Source organism: Vulpes lagopus, chromosome 24 (genome assembly GCF_018345385.1).
Source record: "Vulpes lagopus strain Blue_001 chromosome 24, ASM1834538v1, whole genome shotgun sequence".
NCBI lineage: Eukaryota > Metazoa > Chordata > Mammalia > Carnivora > Canidae > Vulpes > Vulpes lagopus.
The window spans coordinates 10,040,228-10,059,905 of record NC_054847.1 but is presented as its reverse complement, the minus strand read 5'-3'; the positions used below and the strand labels follow the sequence as shown (position 1 = coordinate 10,059,905).

The window sequence follows — 19,678 nt, the reverse complement described above, 5'->3', positions numbered from 1 at the left end:
GAGCCCCCGAGGTAATTCAATTTTTAAAAGGACACGGTTCCTGGCACATGGAAGGCACCCGGGCGTTTGTCTTATAAAAGAACATGTTTGTTCTTTGTCTTAGCGTCTATATTTAGGAGAGGAAATGATTCAAAACTGCATCCTAAAGCCCGTATCCTCTATTAGCATTGAAGCTGGGACGACTCGGCGGCCAAGAGGTCTGGTTTTCCCCTTTAAAACAGGTTTCGGCCCTTCCGTCGGGTCCCTAAGGTCAGTGGGTCCAGCAGGGGTCGCAGTTCAAACACCCAGTTGCCGCGGCGGGGCCGAGGGGCGGGGCCAAGGGCGGGGCCACGGCGCCCCGCCCCCCGCCCCCCGCCCTCCCCCACCTCCCCAGGTCCGGCCTCCAGCGCACCTGCGTGCCCCCCGCGCCCGCGCCCGCGCCGCTGCAACCTCTCCTGCCGGCGCGAGCTGGGAGCGCTTTGGCCTCGCCTCTCGCGAGATCGCCTCCAGCGGCGGCCGCCGCCGCTCGTGGCCGCTGAGTGGCGGCGTCTGCGCAGCCGCCATGTTCGGTTGCTATGCAGTGGCCCGGGAGACGGGGTGTGCTTGAGGGAGGAGGAGACGGAGGAGGAGGAAGAGGAGGAGGACAAGGAGCGGGTAGCGTGAGCTCCTCTTGCACGCTCACACACAGACGCGGCCCGGGATTACCCGCCCGCTCACGCCGCGCCGCGCGCCTCCTCTCCGCTCCTCGCGGCCCCCCACATTGTTCTCTCCGGACTCCTGGGTCCCCCGGGGCTGAACCCGGGGCCTGAGGCGGGGACCGGGGAGGCCGGGCTTCGGCCGGCCCCGTCCTCCCCCGCTCCGGGCTCCCCTCCCCCGCGGCACTTCGGGGGTGTGTGGATTATCTCATCCCCGCAGGGAGGTGGGAGCGCGCCCCCCGCCCCCGCCCCCGGCGGCGCCGGCCAGCGGCCGTCCCGCAGTATGAGGTGGTGCTGGCGGCTCGGGGCCGTGGCGCGGCCGCTGCGGCGGCGGCTGCTGGGGGGGCGCTGACGGGGCCCCCGGGAGCTTCCCCGCGGCGCGCCCGGGCCTCCGGGCTCTCCTCCGGCCGAGAGGACGCGGCTGTGCTACGAAGGTAAGAGGCTCCGGGCTCCCGGCCGGCCTGTCGGCCCTGCGCGCGGCGCCGGGCTGGTACCTGGGCGTGCGGGGCGGGCGGGGGGCGCCAGCCGGAGGCACCAGCTTGGATTCCAGGGGCGACGAGTGATGCTTGGCCTCCCCCCGCCGCCCCCGCCTTCTTCCCGGGACCTCGGCTCCAGCAGCTCCTGGGGGTTCTGGGGGGAATTTGTTGTGGGTGAGCGAAAGGAGAGGGGGCGTTCCGCGGACCTGAACTCTCGTACGGCTTGGAATCCGAGTTTTCCCATTGTTGGTAGGATCCCCCCCCCCTTTTTTTTTTAAATTGGCTCCTAGGAGCGCTTCTTGCATGTGCCGCCTGGGCAGCTTGTCTGTACCATTGGAGCGTTAAGCCTCTTGTGATTCTACCGGCTTCTCCTTGTATTTAGGAATCTGCAGTTGGGCCAAGAAAAAGTTGGGATGTAGCTTAAGTGGACGCACCGATGCATTTCTCCTTAAAATGGGACAGCCTGCAGTCGCACGGATCGGTGTACTGGTGTTTCCGCGAAAATTGGAGCGGGAGGCTCTCGTGTCTAGGTTTGCCGTATATCATGACACCACCGTGGGCAAGAATGATTTTGTAGGATTTTCAAGCGCTTGTTCCGGGGAAACCTGTGTATCTGCAATATACCAACTGCTTTTATTTTATTTTATTTTATTTTATTTTATTTTATTTTATTTTATTTTATTATTTATTTATTTATTTATTTATTTATTTATTTTTTTTTTACCAACTGCTTTTAAATCAGAGTGAGAGTAATATTTAGGTTTATGCGACCAGATCTTGGATCTAGTCGCAACAGTATAGCTTAGCACAAGTTTATGGAAGGGGGGAAAAAAAAAAAACCCAGGCCCCCAAAAGCCGACGTATCCGACTTGTAAAAGATGATTTGAGTAAAAAGACTATGGAACAGTAAAAGCCCGGACATTTTTTTTATCCTGATTTTTGAACCTTAACATGCCAGAGAGAACAATTATTTTTCGTTGTTTTTTTTTTTTTTTTTTTTTTTAAGGGATGAGGAACTGACCTTAAACTAAATGGTGGTTCAGAGTCCAAAGTGTGCTTAGTGGAATAGAGCTAGATATATCAGTCAGATCTTAAATTTGATGAAAATAAGAAATTAAACCTATAGATTTCTTTCAAAGATTTATCATAAGCAAAAGTTTGTATAGAACTTCTTTACTGACTCATATTAAATAAGACTGCAGTCTTTTGTTGACTTCACAATTTTTTGTCAGAATAAACTTATGCTCCAGTTACCACAAAAGCTATTTTTATGTCTCTGTTTTTTTTTGTTGTTGTTGTTTGTTTTGTTTTAATGACACAGGTATCTTTGTTACCATTTTTCACTGAAACGTGCATGGGTGGTTTGGTTTATAAGAAAAACATGGTCTTTTAGTACATGGGATATTTATGATTTAGCTGATGTGTTCTAAACATCTGGCAAGAGATTAAAACACGCGCGCACACACACACACACACACACACACACGGAGCCATTACTATTCTGTAGTTTTTATTAGCAGTGAATAGGTTAAAGTTTATTAAGTTAGAAAATCTCAAGTTCCTCAAAAGTACTAATGGAGAGGATATGACATTCTTACTGCCGGTTTCCTAACCTGCTTATAGCCTTACTGCTGTGGGTATCAAATTGTTTCAAACTTGTGGTTATTTTCTTGCCTTCTAACTAAATATTTTTTAAAATGTCTCTACTAAGTTGGTTACTTTAAATTTGTGACACCCAATTTCTAATTTAGGCTAGGCATAAAACCAGCATTGATTGAACACACTTGCTAAAAATACTTTCTGGGTCAGATGTACTTAGAATGCAGCCTCAGGAAAATTCATTTGACCTGTTCTAATGTGACCAGTGTACACTTCATTATTATTGAAGGACTTTAAAAAATTATAGACTCTCATAAATTAGATTTCAGCAGTTCAGGCATAGAAGCCTAACATTTTTTAATGTATGAAGTACTTTACGTAGGATAGTAATGAAGACTTATTTTTTTAACTTTTTTCATTAAAAATTATGTGACCCCCCCCCCGAATATTGTTAATCTCTCATTTGTATATTCAAAATATTTTAGTTTTATCTAACACAATTAATTTTAGTTGTAAAGCAACAGTATAATGTGCAGTGCTATCTCTTTAGCATTTATTTGGCTTGTTCTGGACTCTTTAAGGGGGATCGTTGGTCATGTTTTTTAGTAAATTATCTTTAAGGACCAAGGTAAGAGAATGCCAGATAAATTTCAAGGAGACACTGAGAGGACCCTCTTCCCCCGCCCTTTGCGAGTTAATATGGTCAGTTTTAAGCAACAAGAAAGCTTTAAGAATTATGTAGAAGTCTCGCTTGGTGGAATGTCTAAACTTGAATGTTTAAATGTTCTTTATGTTAGTTTTTAGGAGTGTAAAAATGATGACCTTATGAGAAATATTAAAGTCTTTTTAACTTAATGTAGCTGAGTATGAATTTTGTTGTTTTTCTGTGTAATTGCATGTGTGTTGTGAAGTTTTTTATATGCTGTAGTCTAGATTTGTTAAATTTGTCAGTTTACTAGATTAAGTTGTGAAACTGAAGATTAGTTTAACATTCTGGAAATCCTTTTTTATAACTGTTTACCAGGAAAGTATTGTTAAGAGGAATGTGTTATTTCTTCATTTAATATTAATTAGTAGTACAAATGGTGAGAAGGAATGTAATGTAGAAGTATTGTAGTACTTTATTGCTGTGGAAGTGCAGTATCTAGGGACAGTGTAATTTATCTCTTTTCCTTTGCATGATTGGTCAGTAGAGTCATATTTAAAATAGGATGGGAAATAAGGGGGGAATTTATTACATTCTCTTCTAATTCATTAGTGGCATTTCCCTCTACCTTCATTCTTTATTTCGTTAATCTTAAGTAGCTACACTGGAAGAAAGGTGCAAGTATTTGAAAAAATTGGTAGGAACAGATTGAAAATTAGGTACCGTGGCTTATCTTGAAGGGAAGATATTAATTGGGGTGTTCTTGTGTTTGTATCTTTTTTTTTTTTTTAAGATTTTATTTATTTATTCATGAGAGACAGAGAGAAAGAGAGGCAGAGACTCAGGCAGAGGGAGAAACCGGCTCCATGCAGGGAGCCCAACGTGGGACTTGATCCCAGGTCTCCAGGATGAGGCCCTGGGCTGAAGGCGGCGCTAAACCGCTGAGCCACCCGGGCTGCCCATGTTTGTATCTTTTAATAAAGCTGTTATATAGAGGAGTAGAAAGAAAAAAGTATCCAAAAGGGAAGGATTTGCTGTTATGTGCCAGACAGTGTAAAGGGTCTCCTCATGTTATCTCACATAATCATCAAGTATACTTTGTGAGGTAGGCATTATTAATCCCCTGCTTCCCCCCTTCCCCCAAATGGGGTAAAAGAGAAATGAAATAACTAGTCTAGGATCACACTGCTAATAAGCAGAATTAAAACTAGGTCTGTCTGACTCTGAAGCTTACTCTGTAGATTATGCTGTCCAATTAAACTTTCTACAATGATAAAAATACTGTCTCCCTGCACTGTCAGGTATGGGTAGCCGTTAATCGTGTGTGGTATGGATCACCGGAATGTGACTATCATGCCCAAGGAACTGAATTTAAGATTGTATTTAATTTTAACCATTTTAAATTTAAATAACTAGATATTCCTAGTAGCCATAATATTGGATAGCACAGCTTTAGGTCTTGCTGCCTAGAAAATCTGAGTCTTAGTGTTGAATCTCTCACTAGTTTATATATGACATTTAGGCAAATTATTTAGTTCTTGAGCCTCAGTTTAATCCATTGTGAAAATGAAGAGGTTGTCACTAAAAGATTATCTCTAGCATCCTTTCCTACTCTAGAGTTCTGTGATTCTTATTAAAATGTACAGTGGTATTTAATATTTGAAAGCATATCTGAAAGGGCCCCTCTTTCCAGAATACTCACCCCTTATGTAAACATTTTTGTTTAGTCAGTGTTTCTTTTTCAGAAGAGTTTATATAAAGCACACATAAAGAATGATGGATTATTCCCCCTAACCTGTTGTCCCGTCCCATGTCCCCCTCCCCCCCATTATTAAACATTTTTTTTTAACCAAAGACAGTACTTTACCTTGGAACAAAGTTTGAATCTTTATTTTTTTTTAAGATTTATTTATTTATTTACTCATGATAGACATAGAGAGGCAGAGACACAGGCAGAGGGAGAAGCAGGCTCCATACCGGGAGCCTGACGTGGGACTTGATCCCAGGCTCCAGGATCAGGCCCTGGGCTGAAGGCGGCGCTAAACCGCTGAGCCCCCCGGGCTGCCCTGCCTTCCCATTTAAGAATGTGTCTGTTACAGTTCCCTGTTACTTATCAAATTAATTTCAATTTTACCAGCTTGGCCTTGAAGACTTTCCACCAATTTCATCTCACTAACCTTGTTTCTCATTCTTGCTTAAAAATAAAATATTCTTGTTTTTACTCTGCCCTTGTTTTCTCAGTTTAAACATTCCTGTGTTTCCATGAGTCTTCCTCAGAATTCACCTTTTTTGCCCCCCCGGAAGAATGCTGCTTAATCCATTTTATAATCATCAGTTTTATTTTTTTTAATTAATTAATTAATTAATTTTTATAAATATTTTTTAAGATTTTATTTATTTATAGACACAGAGAGAGAGGCAGAGACACAGGCAGAGGGAGAAGCAGGCATCATACAGGGAGCCTGACGTGGGACTCGATCCAGGGTCTCCAAGATCATGCCTTGGGCTGCAGGCGGTCCTAAACCGCTGCACCACTGGGGCTGCCCTAATCATCAGTTTTAAATCCTGGTAATAAGCACCCTGGGGTTAATATATGATTGTTTAAATATAGTTAGCTGAGTACATCCTTCTTAAGTTTTTGCATGTTATCTATTCTGTGTCCTTAATAAAAATGTAAAAAAAAATTAAAATGGGAGTTCTTTTTTATTGCTGTAGGAGTTCAGTTCATTGCTCAGCAATTCTGCATTAAAGAGTTACTAATTTGGGATCCCTGGGTGGCGCAGCGGTTTGGCGCCTGCCTTTGGCCCAGGGCGCGATCCTGGAGACCCGGGATCGAATCCCACGTCGGGCTCCCGGTGCATGGAGCCTGCTTCTCCCTCTGCCTGTGTCTCTGCCTCTCTCTCTCTCTCTGTGACTATCATAAATAAATAATTAAAAAAAAAATTAAAAAAAAAATAAAATAAAAAAATAAAGAGTTACTAATTTAAAGAAATGCTGCCACAACATTCACCCTTAATCACCACTCTAATAGATATTTTTGTTTCTTTCCAGGCAGTTGTCCATATTTTTATAAATATAGTTGTATGGAAGAGATACAATTTTGAGTTTAATATATTGGAGACATCGTATAGTAGAAGCACTGTAATGCGGGAAAAAGATGATAGATTTTGGAGTCACATTGATGTAGGTTGGAATCTGGTTTCAAAAAAACTTCCAGACAAATTATATAACCTTCAAACCTACTTCCTTGTCTATGAAATTTGAATAATAATATTGAATTGTCATGAGGATTAGGATAATACATGTAAAGCATCTAGCACTCTTTAAGTAGAAGAGATAGTCAATAAATGGTAGCTGATAGAATTTTTTTCGTTTGCCCATTTTCATCATCATGAATATAATTTAAGCAATTGCTTAGCAATTTAAATGATTTATCAATCAGCTCGTTGGTTTACTAATTAAAGTAATTTACCTTTAAACATTGGTTGTTCCTAAAGTTTCCACCCTAATAATCTGCAGTGAATATTTCTGCATTTAGCTTGTTTGTTTCCTCAGTTTAAAATCCTAAGAGTAGGACGTGGGCTGAGCCTGGGGTGGCTCAGCGGTTTAGAGGCTTAGCAGCTTAGCGCTGCTTTCGGCCCAGGGCATGATCCTGGAGACCCGGGATCAAGTCCCACGTCGGGCTCCCTGCATGGAGCCTGCTTCTCTCTCTGCCTGTGTCTCTGTCTCTCTCTCTCTGTCTCTCAGGATTAAATAAATAAAATCTTTAAAAAAATCCTAAGAGTAGGATAATGGTCCATTGGTATGAATATTTCTATGCCATGAATATTTCTATGCCAGATTTCTCTCTTAAAGAACAATGAACAGTGGTTAAACGTCTGCCTTCAGCTCAGATTGTGATCCCGGGGTCCGGGGATTGAGTCTCCCTCTGCCTATGTCTCTGCCCCCTCTCTGTCTCTCATGAATGAATAAATAAATAAATAATCTTTAAAAAGGAAAAAAAAATAAAACAACGAACATTCTTGTTTTGGGGAAGAAAATGGTATTTGATTGTAAAGTTTTACCTCATGGTTTTAATTAATGTATTTGGAAAATTTGGTTTATTGGGAAATGATGTAGTGAATACTCATTTATAAATATGTGAATTAAGCAAATATTTGAATACCTATTAATAGGGATCAGTGGTATACAGGTAAATAAATGATTGTTGTCCTTGAGCTCTAATTCTAGGGTGGTAACACATGTCAACAAACAATTACAATTCAGAGTGACAAGTGTAATAAGATCTGGGGAAATGAGAAGTAGCATTTGAGCAGTGTCTTGGAGGATGGGTTGGAATTGATCTGGGTAGAGAGAACAGCATGTACAAAACATCAGAAGTATGAAAGGATGCATGGTGTGTTTGGAGAATGCAAGTTGCCTTGTATATGTCAGTCTCTGTGAGATGGGTCTTATGTCTGTGTTCCCTTCGTGTATGTTGATTATGTGGGATTATTTTCAGGCTCCTCAGTAGGGAGCCTGATGTGGGACTCAACCATTTCTTATTTCCTGGTTGATAATGAAACCTTTTGAGGGTCCTTGTTTGGGCTATGAATGGAATTAAAGTAGGAACTTTAGAACTTCCCAACTGGTGTGCCACGAATGGCTTACCTGTGTGCCAGAGAGCAGGGTACCCATCAGCCTATTAGATCTGGGCATATTGGAACTCCCAGATGGTTTCTTTTGACCTCACATAGTCTTGGTTCATCCCAGTGTGCTAAAAAAATACTTCATTTGGTGCCAAGGTGGGAAAATGATTGGGATAAGGACTGTTTTGGAGTTTCTTAAGTATTGGAAAGTTTATGATACCCAGTCACCCTTGGCATTCCCACATGTGATAAAAAAAATATAACCAATACCAAATCCTAAAATAAACACAAAGGTCAAATCAAAGTCCCCCTTTTAACCTACTTTTCTTCTCTCTCCCCTTCCCCCAATAGTTAACTTTATTGCTTTGTGTGTATTTTTTTTTGGTGCTCCTACATTGCTAGTGCCCTAAACAAGTGTTTAGTCTGCCTCTTGGGAAATCAGAATTTACATTGGGGAGCAATTATGGGTATTTAAATAATGGAATAAGATTACATGTGAGTTCTGAAAGGTGACTCTTGACTTGTAGATAATGATTTCATTGCAGGGATGTGAGGGTGTGCAAAGATGAAGTTAGTAGAAATAGTGTAGAGAGACCAGTTAGGATGCTTTTGCAGTGGTCTAGGTGAGAATTTGTAGCTGGAAATGGGGAAATGAAAATAAGGATGTGGGACTTGAAATGAAAACGGATTAGGTAGTTTCAATAGAACTGAGTCCATTTGGATATAAGGAAAAGAGGAAAAGAATTGATGATACTAAGATTTTTTTCTTTGGGCAGCTGGAAAGGGAGGGCCAAATAATTTTTAATGAGTAATACAATGAGCCAGGCATTTTGCTAGGTACCAAAGTTGTCATGCGTTCATACAGAATTTTAAAAAGTAAGCTATTTTGGAATAATTTTTATAAAATATATATTTATTTGTTTGTTTGTTTATTTATTTATTTATTTATTTGGGGGAGAGAGAGTTCGAGAGAGTGCACAAGCAGGGAGAGAGCAAAGTCCTGCCTGGGATCTTGACTTTTGCTCATATGCAGCAACTAAATGCATGTTGGCAGGAATATGTAGAAATGATATGCTGTTCTTAGTGTATCACTAGGACATGTACAGTGTTGTCTCACCACTGTGATGTTTACCCTAAACACATTGTTATGTTCATATCTAATAGGTTTTTTAAATGATTTTATTTATATATTCATGAGAGACAGGAGAGAGGCAGAGGGAGAAGCAGGCTCCCCATGGAGTAGGGAGTATCAACCAGTAAATAAGAAACCCCAGGACCCTAGGATTTTGACCTGAGCCAAAGGCAGATGCTTAGCTGCTTAGCCACCCAGGCGCCCCATATCTATATTAGGTTTTTATACTGTAAAGTCATCTTTTTTACTTTTGTAATTGATACTCTCGTGGGAATTGCTCCAAGGCTCCAAGTATTTTTTTTCCTTGTCAGACCTCTATTCACCAGTCTTTGGGACCACTAATGACTTTTGCCTGAATCAGCCATTACTATGAAGGTTGCCATCTTATTTACTGGTTGATTGTCTACTGATTTTCTTCTTCCCCATGCATTTGTTTACTCATTCATTTATTTAGATTAGTATGTACTCATGGATTTTTATTCTTATTCAGTGGGTTTGTTATCTTTAATTTTTTTTTTTTAATGTTCAAATTGACCTAGATTTGGCTAGTGTGACCCCCCCCCCCCTTCAAGATGACTCCTGAGTCTTGCTGATATGTCCCCATCCTTTGAGTTATTCCTTACTTTCCGGTGCAAGATGTCCCAGACTCATTTTCTACTTTTTCAATTCTAGCTCTGGAATCATGCATTTTCCCAAGGAATTTGGATTTCTTTTAGTTGAGGTAGTATCTAGAAACCAAGACTTGGGGCAGCCCAGGTGGCTCAGTGGTTTAGCCCCGCCTTCAGTCCAGGGTGTGATCCTGGAGACCTGGGATCAAGCCTCACGTCAGGCTCCCTGCATGGAGCCTGCTTCTCCCTCTGTCTGTGTCTCTGCCTCTCTCTCCATGTCTCTCATGAATAAATAAATAAAATCTTTTAGTAAAAACAAAACAAAACAAAAAAAAAACTTAGACTCCTCAAGTATTTAAAAATTTGTTTAAATTTTATTTTTTAGTTGGTAATATAGCTATTTGGCTCAAATTTCAAGATAGATAAAAAGCTGTGTATTGAGTCTCAATACTGCTCTATCCTTGCCTTCTCTGCTTTCTGTAGTTAACCACTTTTATTTTTTTCTATTATTTTACCAGTATTTTTGCAAATAGAAACAAGATATAAATAAAAATTACTATTTCTTTTTTCTACATAGACGACAGCATATTGTATTAATATTTTATTTTATTTTTAAAAAGATTTTATTTATTTATTCATGAGAGACACAGAGAGAAAGAGAGAGAGAGAGAGAGAGGCAGAGACTGGCAGAGGGAGAAGCAGGCTCCATGCAGGGAGCCCGAGGTGGGACTCAATCCCGGGTCTCCAGGATCACACCCCAGGCCAAAGGCGTCGCTAAACCTCTGAGCCACTGGGGCTGCCCATATTAATATTTTATATTACAACTTATTCATTTAAAATATATGTTGGCGATCCTTTGACTTTAATATACAGGGAGCTCTCCCTTTTGTCTTTTTTTACATAGTGACATACATATTCTCTTGTGTGGATATGCTATTAGGCTGATTCTAATTATTTAAACTTTTCCTACTTCAATTTTTTAGGCCCTTTTGTGCAGTTCATGAACTTTCACCTTTTCTGTATGAATTCGTGCTCCCATTAGCATTTTGCATCAGTGAGCTGTCTTTTTTTTTTTTTTTTTTTAAGATTTTTATTTATTCATGAGACGCACACACACACACAGAGGCAGAAATACAGGCAGAGGGAGAAGCAGGCTCCATGCAAGGAGCCCGATGTGGGACTCGATCCCAGGACTCCAGGATCACACCCCGGGCCGAAGGCAGGCGCTAAACTGCTGAGCCACCCAGGGATCCCCCAGTGAGCTGTCTTACTCTCTGTACAAAAAGTCCTCTGATGGACAGTCGGAGAAGCCTTTCAGATTCTGTGGCCAAGCAAAAGACTTACTGTGGTAGTTTACATAACTAATGTAAGGAAAGGAGAAAGGGATGAAACTATTATTTATGGAACTCTACTGAGTGTTTTAAAATATAATATCTTAATTCCCTTAGCAACCCTATAGAATAGGTAGTGTTATTCCCTTTCTATAGATGAAGAAGTTGAGGCTCAAAAAGCTGAATTGTTTAGACTTTCACAGCTAGAACATGGCAGATTTAGGTTTTGAAAGTAGGTTAATTTGAGTCCAGAATCTGTATCTTTTCTCCTGCTGTCCTATTTTCTGTCTCCTATTTTTGAATTCCTGAATTCCAGTCTTATAGCTGGAGCTTTCTCCTATCTGCCATATGCCTTTCATCAAGAACCATGAAATTAGTCATGTTTCCCTATTATGTTTTTCCTGTTTGCTGGGGTAGCACCTGCTTATCTGACCTCTACCACGAAGGCCCTGCTTTCCTGGGTTGTTGCCTATTGCCTGCTACTATAGCTGTCGATACCATTTTTTTTTAACTGTTTAGATTGTCTCTCATTATTGCTGAGTTTCCCTTTCTCTGATTTTTCCTGCTGCATCCCTTTTACCACTTGAGCTTCAGTTTGGCAAATGAAGCTAGGGCAAAATTTCTGAAATTTTGGGGATTGATTTTTTTTAAAAGCTCATCACATTTTGTTTGGACTTTTAAAATAAGTCTTCTTAAAGTGCATTCTGCCATTGGTTTTGCCCTTTTTAATCCTCTTCTGCACTGTAGCCAGAGTGATCTGACATTCACATCCGATCACATTACACGCTGCTCAGAATTTTTTTTATTGCCTCTCCATCTGCCTGTAAGATAAAATCTAGACTCATGCCCCTGTCTGCCTCTTCAAGCGTCACTCCCATATTCCCCGGTATTCACAGTGCCTTGCATATAATATGTGCCAATTAATACAGACTACTTTTTGAGTAAGTAGAATGATGAGTTTTCCAAGGAGGTGGAAATTATTTAGGAAATATTTTTAAAGTAATGTTGATGTTCTTTTTCTTTTTTAGTTATTTCTTAGTGCATGGAAGTAAAATATTTTTACAAAATCCAAGGATTTCCAAATTGTTTTTATTTACATTGGAATTTTAAAAATCTCTATACTTGGTTTATTTACATGGCCTACTTACCGTTTCCAGTCTAATACATACTGTGATCAGTTCCTTTGCTTACTATAGAAACTACCAGGGAAATGGGGAATCTTCATTGGGAAGAGTTTTGTGATTTGGCAAAGTTCTTAGGTGATTGAGATATTGTGACCCACCTTGCATGTAAATTATTTAGGTCAACAGTTACTTAATATGCAATTCTGGGATCCTCAAGGCTCTAAAAAACAAAACCTTTTATAACAAATTTGACAGCCAAATATGACCGAAACTGATGTGAGGCTACTGAGACTTTATTCCACTTACATCAAATATTCCTAAGGTAGTCTAAGGAAAATTTAAATAACCTTATGGTTAACACAGGGTATTATCCTAGATCCAACCATGAATCTTACTTAATAGAATGCATTTATACAGTATCACCTCTGTATAACCCAAATATTCTGAAATTCAGAGGTGTTTTCTTTTTTCTTTTTTAAAAATATTTTATTTATTCATGAGAGGCAGAGAGAGAAGCAGGCTCCCCTCAAGAAGTCCAATGCGGACATTCTCTGGTTTCTGAGGCTTTTAATAATCTGTACTGTTTTTTTTTTTTTTTAATCTATACTGTTTTAATTCTGGTGTAACTAGAATATTTTGATAAAAGCATGATAAGTAGTTCCAAATTCTTTCTAAAGTCAGTTTTGAATATTTAAAGAGGTAGTACCCAGTGATGATGATGACAATGGCCAACATTTATTAGGTGTTTTTAAGTGTCAGGCACTGTGCTAAGGACTTCTTATGTATTACCTCATTTAATATTATTACCTCATTATCTACAAGTCGAGCAACTCATATGAAGAAGTTGAGGCACAGAGTGGTTTAGTAACCTTCCAGAGTCATAAAGGTGGTAAGGATTTGAACCTTAAAACAGTCTGATTACTGAGTCCATATTCTTAACTATTAAGAAATATTACTTTCTATGTATGCTAATAGTTTGTATTTTTATAGTTTTGGTCCCATTGCAGAACCTTCTCTTTTCTTTGAATCTGACAATAAAATTAGCATAAGACTGACAGTTATTTTCAACAGACGTACGGACTCATGAGAACGAATGAGAGGTCATAAGATGATATTACGAACAGATACAAAGCCATGGCTTTCCCACTATTTAGACTTTACTCCACATTACATCATTCTTTTAATAGCTCTGTTTTATTCTACAGTTGATCTTTGAACATGGGGATTAGGAAGTACTGACCCTGCACAGTCAAAAATCTATGTGTAGGGTGCCTAGATGCCTCAGTTAAGTGTGTGCCATCAGCTCAGGTAATGATCCCAGGGTCCTGAGTTGGAGCTCTGTTTTGGCCTCCTGCTCAGTAGGGAGCCTGCTTCTCCCTCTGCCCCTCCTCCCTGCTCATGTTCACATTCTCTCTCAAGTAAATAAATAAATAAAATATTAAAAAGAACTAAAAGGGGCATCTGAGTGGCTCAGTGGTTGAGGATCTGCCTTCAGCTCAGGTTGTGATCCTAGATCTTGGGATCTAGTTCTGCATCAGGCTCACTACAGGGTGCTTGCTTCTCCATCTGCCTATGTCTCTGCCTCTCTCTCTGTGCCTCTCGTGAATAAATCTTTAAAAAAAAAAAAAAAGAAAAGCAAAAAACTTAAAAAAAAAATCCATGTACATGTAATCCATGTACATGTAATCCATGTACTTTGACTCCCTAAGAACTTAACTGCTAATAGCCTACTGTTGACCAGAGCTCTTACCCATAGTTACTTAACACATATTTTGTATGTTCTGTCTTATATACTGTATTCCTACAATAAAGTAAGCTAGAGAAAAGATGTTATTAATAAAATCATAAGGAAGAGAAAATATATTTACAACACTGTACTGTATTTATTGAAAAAAATCTGCATGTGAGTGAACCCACACAGCCCAACCTGTGTTAAGAGTCAGCTGTATTCTCCTTTGTTGAGAAAAATACTGCTTTTGACTCTCTAAGTTGACTTCATAGCCCGTGAATCTCCACAAACAGTTTGAAACATTTCATTAAACGTTTAGGTGCTATAAGCTCTGTTGTTTGTATTCAGTTACAAATAAAACTCTGCTTATATGAAATAGTTGCTTTCTAAATGTAGAGTAAAAATTCTAGAGGCTAGCATTGTTTTTTTTTTTTTTCCCATCTAAAAAATGCTCTACACTAAACCTCTAACTAATAAAGTAATTTTTGTTGAAGGAAAAAGGAGCACCAAAACCTGAAAGATGATACTTTGTATGCTAAATGACTGGCCCTTTTTGGACAAGAAAAAAAAAATATTTTCACTATGAAAGATTAACTTTATTCTTGATGTGTCAAAGGTAGGGGACTAAAGAATAGATACTTAGAAAGTGGAGAGGGAGAGAGGGAAAGACTGGTGGCTGCCCAAGTTGTTTCTAGTGCTTAGTTAGGTCATGAGCGACCTAAGTTAGGTCAGGAGAGAGTAGTTTTTTGACTCACTAGGACTGTTTTTTTATTTTACTATATTATTTTCTGGATTGTTTAAAGTCTCTCTCCCCAACTAGACTGTTAGCTTACTGAGGGAGGAGGTCTAGGTAAATACATATTTATATCTCTAGCATCTAGTACTGTGTCTAGCAACTAGGAGCTGTTGACATATTTACATGAATAAACAGGTGTGTTGAAGGCACAGGATTAGGGACCTCTTTGTGGGCCTAACTGGGTCTAGGTTTCTCTCTCTCTCTCTCTCTCTCTCACACACACACACACACACATATGCACACGGAATCAAATCAAATGGAACTTTATTATTATTATTTTTTAAGATTTATTCATGGGGGGGGGCATCTCATGTCTAGCAACTAGGAGCTGTTGACATATTTACATGAATAAACAGGTGTATTGAAGGCACAGGATTAGGGACCTCTTTGTGGGCCTAAGTGGGTCTAGGTTTCTCTCTCTCTCTCTCACACACACACACACACACGCACACGGAATCAAATCAAATGGAACTTTATTATTATTATTTTTTAAGATTTTATTTATTCATGAGGGGGGGGGGGCAGAGACACAGGCAGAGGGAGAAAAGCAGGCTCCACGCAGGGAGCCCGACATGGGACTTGATCCCAGGTCTCCAGGATCAGGCCCCAGGCTGAAGGCAGCGCCAAACAGCTGAGCCACCAGGGCTGCCCTCAAATGGAACTTTAAATGCTGTGATATACAAATAGGAAATAATGAGATTGAAAGATTAAATAGCAAAAAAAAGGGAAGGCCTCATAAATTTGCTACAAGAAATGGTTCAAATTATTTTGTGTTGTTTATAGCTTAGAATAAATTTCAAAAAAAATAAATTTCAAATTTCTTTGACACGGTAATTTAGCTTTTTTTTTTTTTAATATTTTATTCATTCATTCATTCATGAGAGACAGAGAGAGAGGCAGAGACACAGGCAGAGGGAGAAGCAGGCTCCATGCAGAGAGCCTGACGTGGGACTCCATCCATGGTCTCCAGGATCATGCCCTGGGCTGCAGGTGGCGCTAAGCCCCTGGGCCACTGGGGCTGCCCTAATTTAGCATTTTTAATGGGTCTGTAACAGTTGAATAGAGGACATTTGGAAAATGCTGCCTGTCCATTAGTAAATCAATGTGTAGGCCCAGTGCTATGCATTCATGTCTAAAGTGATTGATTTATATGTGATTATCTGGGATACGTTTTTGTTGGTGTATACACTATTTCTTAAATAAGAATCTTCTTGCATAAATTATTGTATAATTACTATATAAATATTGTTTGGTGTGTTAAATGTAAAGAGCTAAATGTAAAAGAGCAAAACTCTTGCTACATTTGATTTTTTTTTTTCCTTCTGTGGGGTATCAGTTTTATAGTTCATGGTTTCATAGCTCTGTCCAAAGTGAATCTGGCCCATTCAGTTTTATATTGCCTAGTTCAGTTCAGAAGGGTTGAGGGAGTCTTTGAATGTAGTATTGTATCAGCAAGCCAAGTTACTCAGTCCAGTATCTTATACTATCATCATTGTAATTTACAGTTACATACAAAGTATTATATAACAATTTAAGATTGTAGCAAAGCAGATGGTTCATTTGAGGACATTCCATTTAAAATTATAACTGTAAGGGATTGTCACCTATCCAGAAAACTTTTTGTGAGTAGTTAATTGCTTGATACTTTTGTATAACAGAGATTTTATTGTATATGCCTTTATTAAGTGTAAAACAGCATTTGAAAGGAATATTTTTCTTCTTTCTCAAGATTTTATTAAAAATTTTCAGACCCATGGAAAAGTAGCAAGAATGATATATTGAGGGACTCCTGGGTGGCTCAGTGGTTGGGTGTTTGCCTTCAGCTCAGGGCATGATCCAGGGTCCAGGGATTGAATCCCATGTTGGGCCTCTCTCTCTGTGTCTCTCATGAATTAAAAAAAAAAAAAAAAAAAGGTATATTGAAACCTATATAGCCTTCACATAGATTCACATGTTGCTAACCTTTTGCTACTTTGCTTTCTCTGTGTATATACTTTTAATATCTGTAAACTATTTGAATATTGCAATCATCATGATCATACACTTTACCCTAAATGATTTAGCATGCAGACATGCATCTTATGGAAAAAACACCCCACATTCTCCTATATAATCACATGATCACACTCAGGAAATTTAGCTTTGACACAGTATGGTAATCTGAAATATAGTCTGTATTCAGATTTCTGCATTTATCCAGAGAAATGCTTTCTACTTTTTTCCTTCCTGATCCATGATTGGATTAAGGATGGCACATTCCATTTGGTTGTCCTGTCTCTTAATCTATAGTGCTTGCCCAGCCTTCCACATCTCCTTTCTTACTCTCCTCACATTTTTTGAAGAATCCGGGCTAGTTGTTTTGTAGAATGTCTCTCAGTTTGGCTTTGTCTGATTGTTTTAATATTTTTTCATAATTAGGTTGGGGTTAAACATTTTTGGCAGGAATATTAATATAGCTGTTGTGTTTTCAGTGTATAATGTCATGGTGCTTATGACAGTTTTGGTGATATTAAATATGATCATTTGGTTAAGGTGGGGTTTGATGAATTTCTCCACTATAGAGATACTTTCCCCCTTTTGTAATTAATAAGCAATCTATGGGATGATACTTTGAAATTATGTGTATATATTGTTCCCCAACAAACAGTTACTCATTGATTTTAGAATTCATTGATGATTTTTGCCTGAATCAGTTATAATAGTTGTAAAATGGCACTTTTCTGTTTATCTTATTACATTTGTCATTTGATGTTATTCTACAAAGAAGTAATTTCTCTTCCTCACTTAAAAAATTAGTATTAGGTTAAACCTGTGGATTCTTGTTTTATTCTGAGCACTATCTAGTTATTATTTGTTTTGAAACTTAAATGGTCTCATTTGGCTGGTGGGAGTCCCTTTAAACTGCCGGTCATACCTTTTGACTTGTTCTCATCAGATTTTGAGGACTTTTTTTTTTTTTTAAGGTTTTATTTATTTATTTGAGAGCAGGAGCGAGCATGAGCAGGGGGGAGGGTAGAGAGAGAGGGAGAAGCAGACTTATCGCTGAGCAGAAAGCCCGATATGGAACTTCATTCATCCCAGGACCCTGGGATCATGACTTAAGCCAAAGGCAGACATTGAACCCTGAGTTTTTACTAACTCACACAGGATATTTAGTCTGACCTTGAATTTTTCTTGTCCCAGCTCTGGAGTCCAATATTTTTCCCAAGGAGTCTTGAAAATTTCCTTTTATTCAAAAAAAAAAAAAGAAAAGAAAATTTCCTTTTAGTGTGAAAAGTATATAGGCGTGACATAGCTTCATTGTTACTGAAGTATTTTTGCTTCCAGGTTCTGATAGTGGACAGAGATAGCAAATATGTATTTTTAAAATGAAATCCTATTGATACCTCTAATTCTATTCTAATACTAGAATCTTCTCCCATACCATATCTGACATCCTGCCTCCTATAGTGGAACCCCTGGCTCCCAGTAACATTAATACATTTATTCATTTGTTCAGTAATATTATACATACCAAATAGTTTCAGAATGCTGCAACAAGATCACTTGTGGACAGCAAACTTACTAAGTAAAATTCAAGGTTTTTTTTACATTTCTTTTGATTTGTTCTCAGATTAAATGCTGTTGTAGGTATATCATCATGAGCAGGTGTTAGCAAATTGTAGTCTGCTGGTCAAATCTTTTTTTTTTTAAATTTTTTTGTTAACTTTTATTTATTTATCATAGTCACAGAGAGAGAGAGAGAGAGGCAGAGACATAGGCAGAGGGAGAAGCAGGCTCCATGCACTGGGAGCCCAACGTGGGATTCGATCCTGGGTCTCCAGGATCGCGCCCTGGGCGAAAGGCAGGCGCTAAACCGCTGCGCCACCCAGGGATCCCCCTACTGGTCAAATCTAATCTGGCACCTGTTTTGTATAACCCGTGAACCAAGGCCATTTTTATATAGTTGGGAAAAAATTAAAAGAATAACATTTTGGTAACATTATTAAGTTTTGAAAATTATATGAAATTTGAACTTCCAGTATCCATAGTTTTATTGGAACACAGCCTCACTTGTTTATTTTTATTTTTTAAAAATATTTTATTTATTTATTCATGAGAGGCATAGAGAGAGAGAGAGAGAGAGAGAGGCAGAGGGAGAAGCAGGCTCCATGCAGGGAGCCCGATGTGGGACTCGATCCCAGGTCTCCAGGATCACGCCGTGGGCTAAATCGCTAAACCACCCGGGCTGCCCTCACTTGTTTATGGCTGCTTTCATGCTACAAGATAAGAGTTGAATAATTGTGACTGAGATTGTATGGCCTGTTAGACCAAAAATGTTTTCTGTCTGGTTCTTTTTAGAAAAAATTTGTCAAAGCTAGTCAAGAATATTGTGTTCAGTAGTTACTAGAATCTTTTTAACCCTCTGTGTGGTTGTGTTATCTACTTGATTTACAGTTCATTTGTTAATTCCATTTTAAGGTAAAAGGCAATTTTTAAAAATGATTGAATTTTAGAACTAGAAAGGAACTTAGAGATCATTTAGTTCTGCAACGCCCGATAGGTCAGCCTAGCTAAATATTACCATTTAAATTTAACTTCATTTAAAAAATTGTTAGTCATGTGAGCCACATTTCAAGTGCTCAGTTCTATGTAGTGTGGCTGTTATGTAGGACAGTGCAGATTGTAGATCACACAAGGTTTTTTTTTTTTTTATCATTTTACAGATGAAGAAATTGAAGCTCAGAAGGATGTAGTGATTCTTCAAAGGTACTTCAGAGCTAGAAAGTAACAGAATCAGAATGTTAAAGTTTACAGTGAAACAGTGGTTTATCAGGTTTACTAGTGTAACAGCAGTTGTTGATAAAAAAGAATGAGACCAAAAAAAAAAAAAAAAAAAAGAATGAGACCTTTGCCTTAGGCTGTGAAACCTTTTCTTGCTAAATTCCGTATGAG

At 39.2% G+C, this 19,678-nt stretch overlaps 1 protein-coding gene across 2 annotated transcripts in view; it reads left to right on the top strand.

Annotated features, from left to right (window-relative positions):
- Positions 1 to 440: 440 nt before the first annotated feature.
- The window catches only part of PTPN4 (protein tyrosine phosphatase non-receptor type 4), a 208,224-nt gene continuing 188,986 nt past the window's right edge, over positions 441 to 19,678 (top strand). The window contains exon 1 of one of the 2 annotated variants that reach the window (XM_041739473.1): positions 441 to 1,108. The gene's annotated coding sequence lies outside the window, so the exon portion shown is untranslated. The remainder of the gene's footprint in view (positions 1,109 to 19,678) is intronic. The other variant, XM_041739474.1, reaches the window with a different exon arrangement.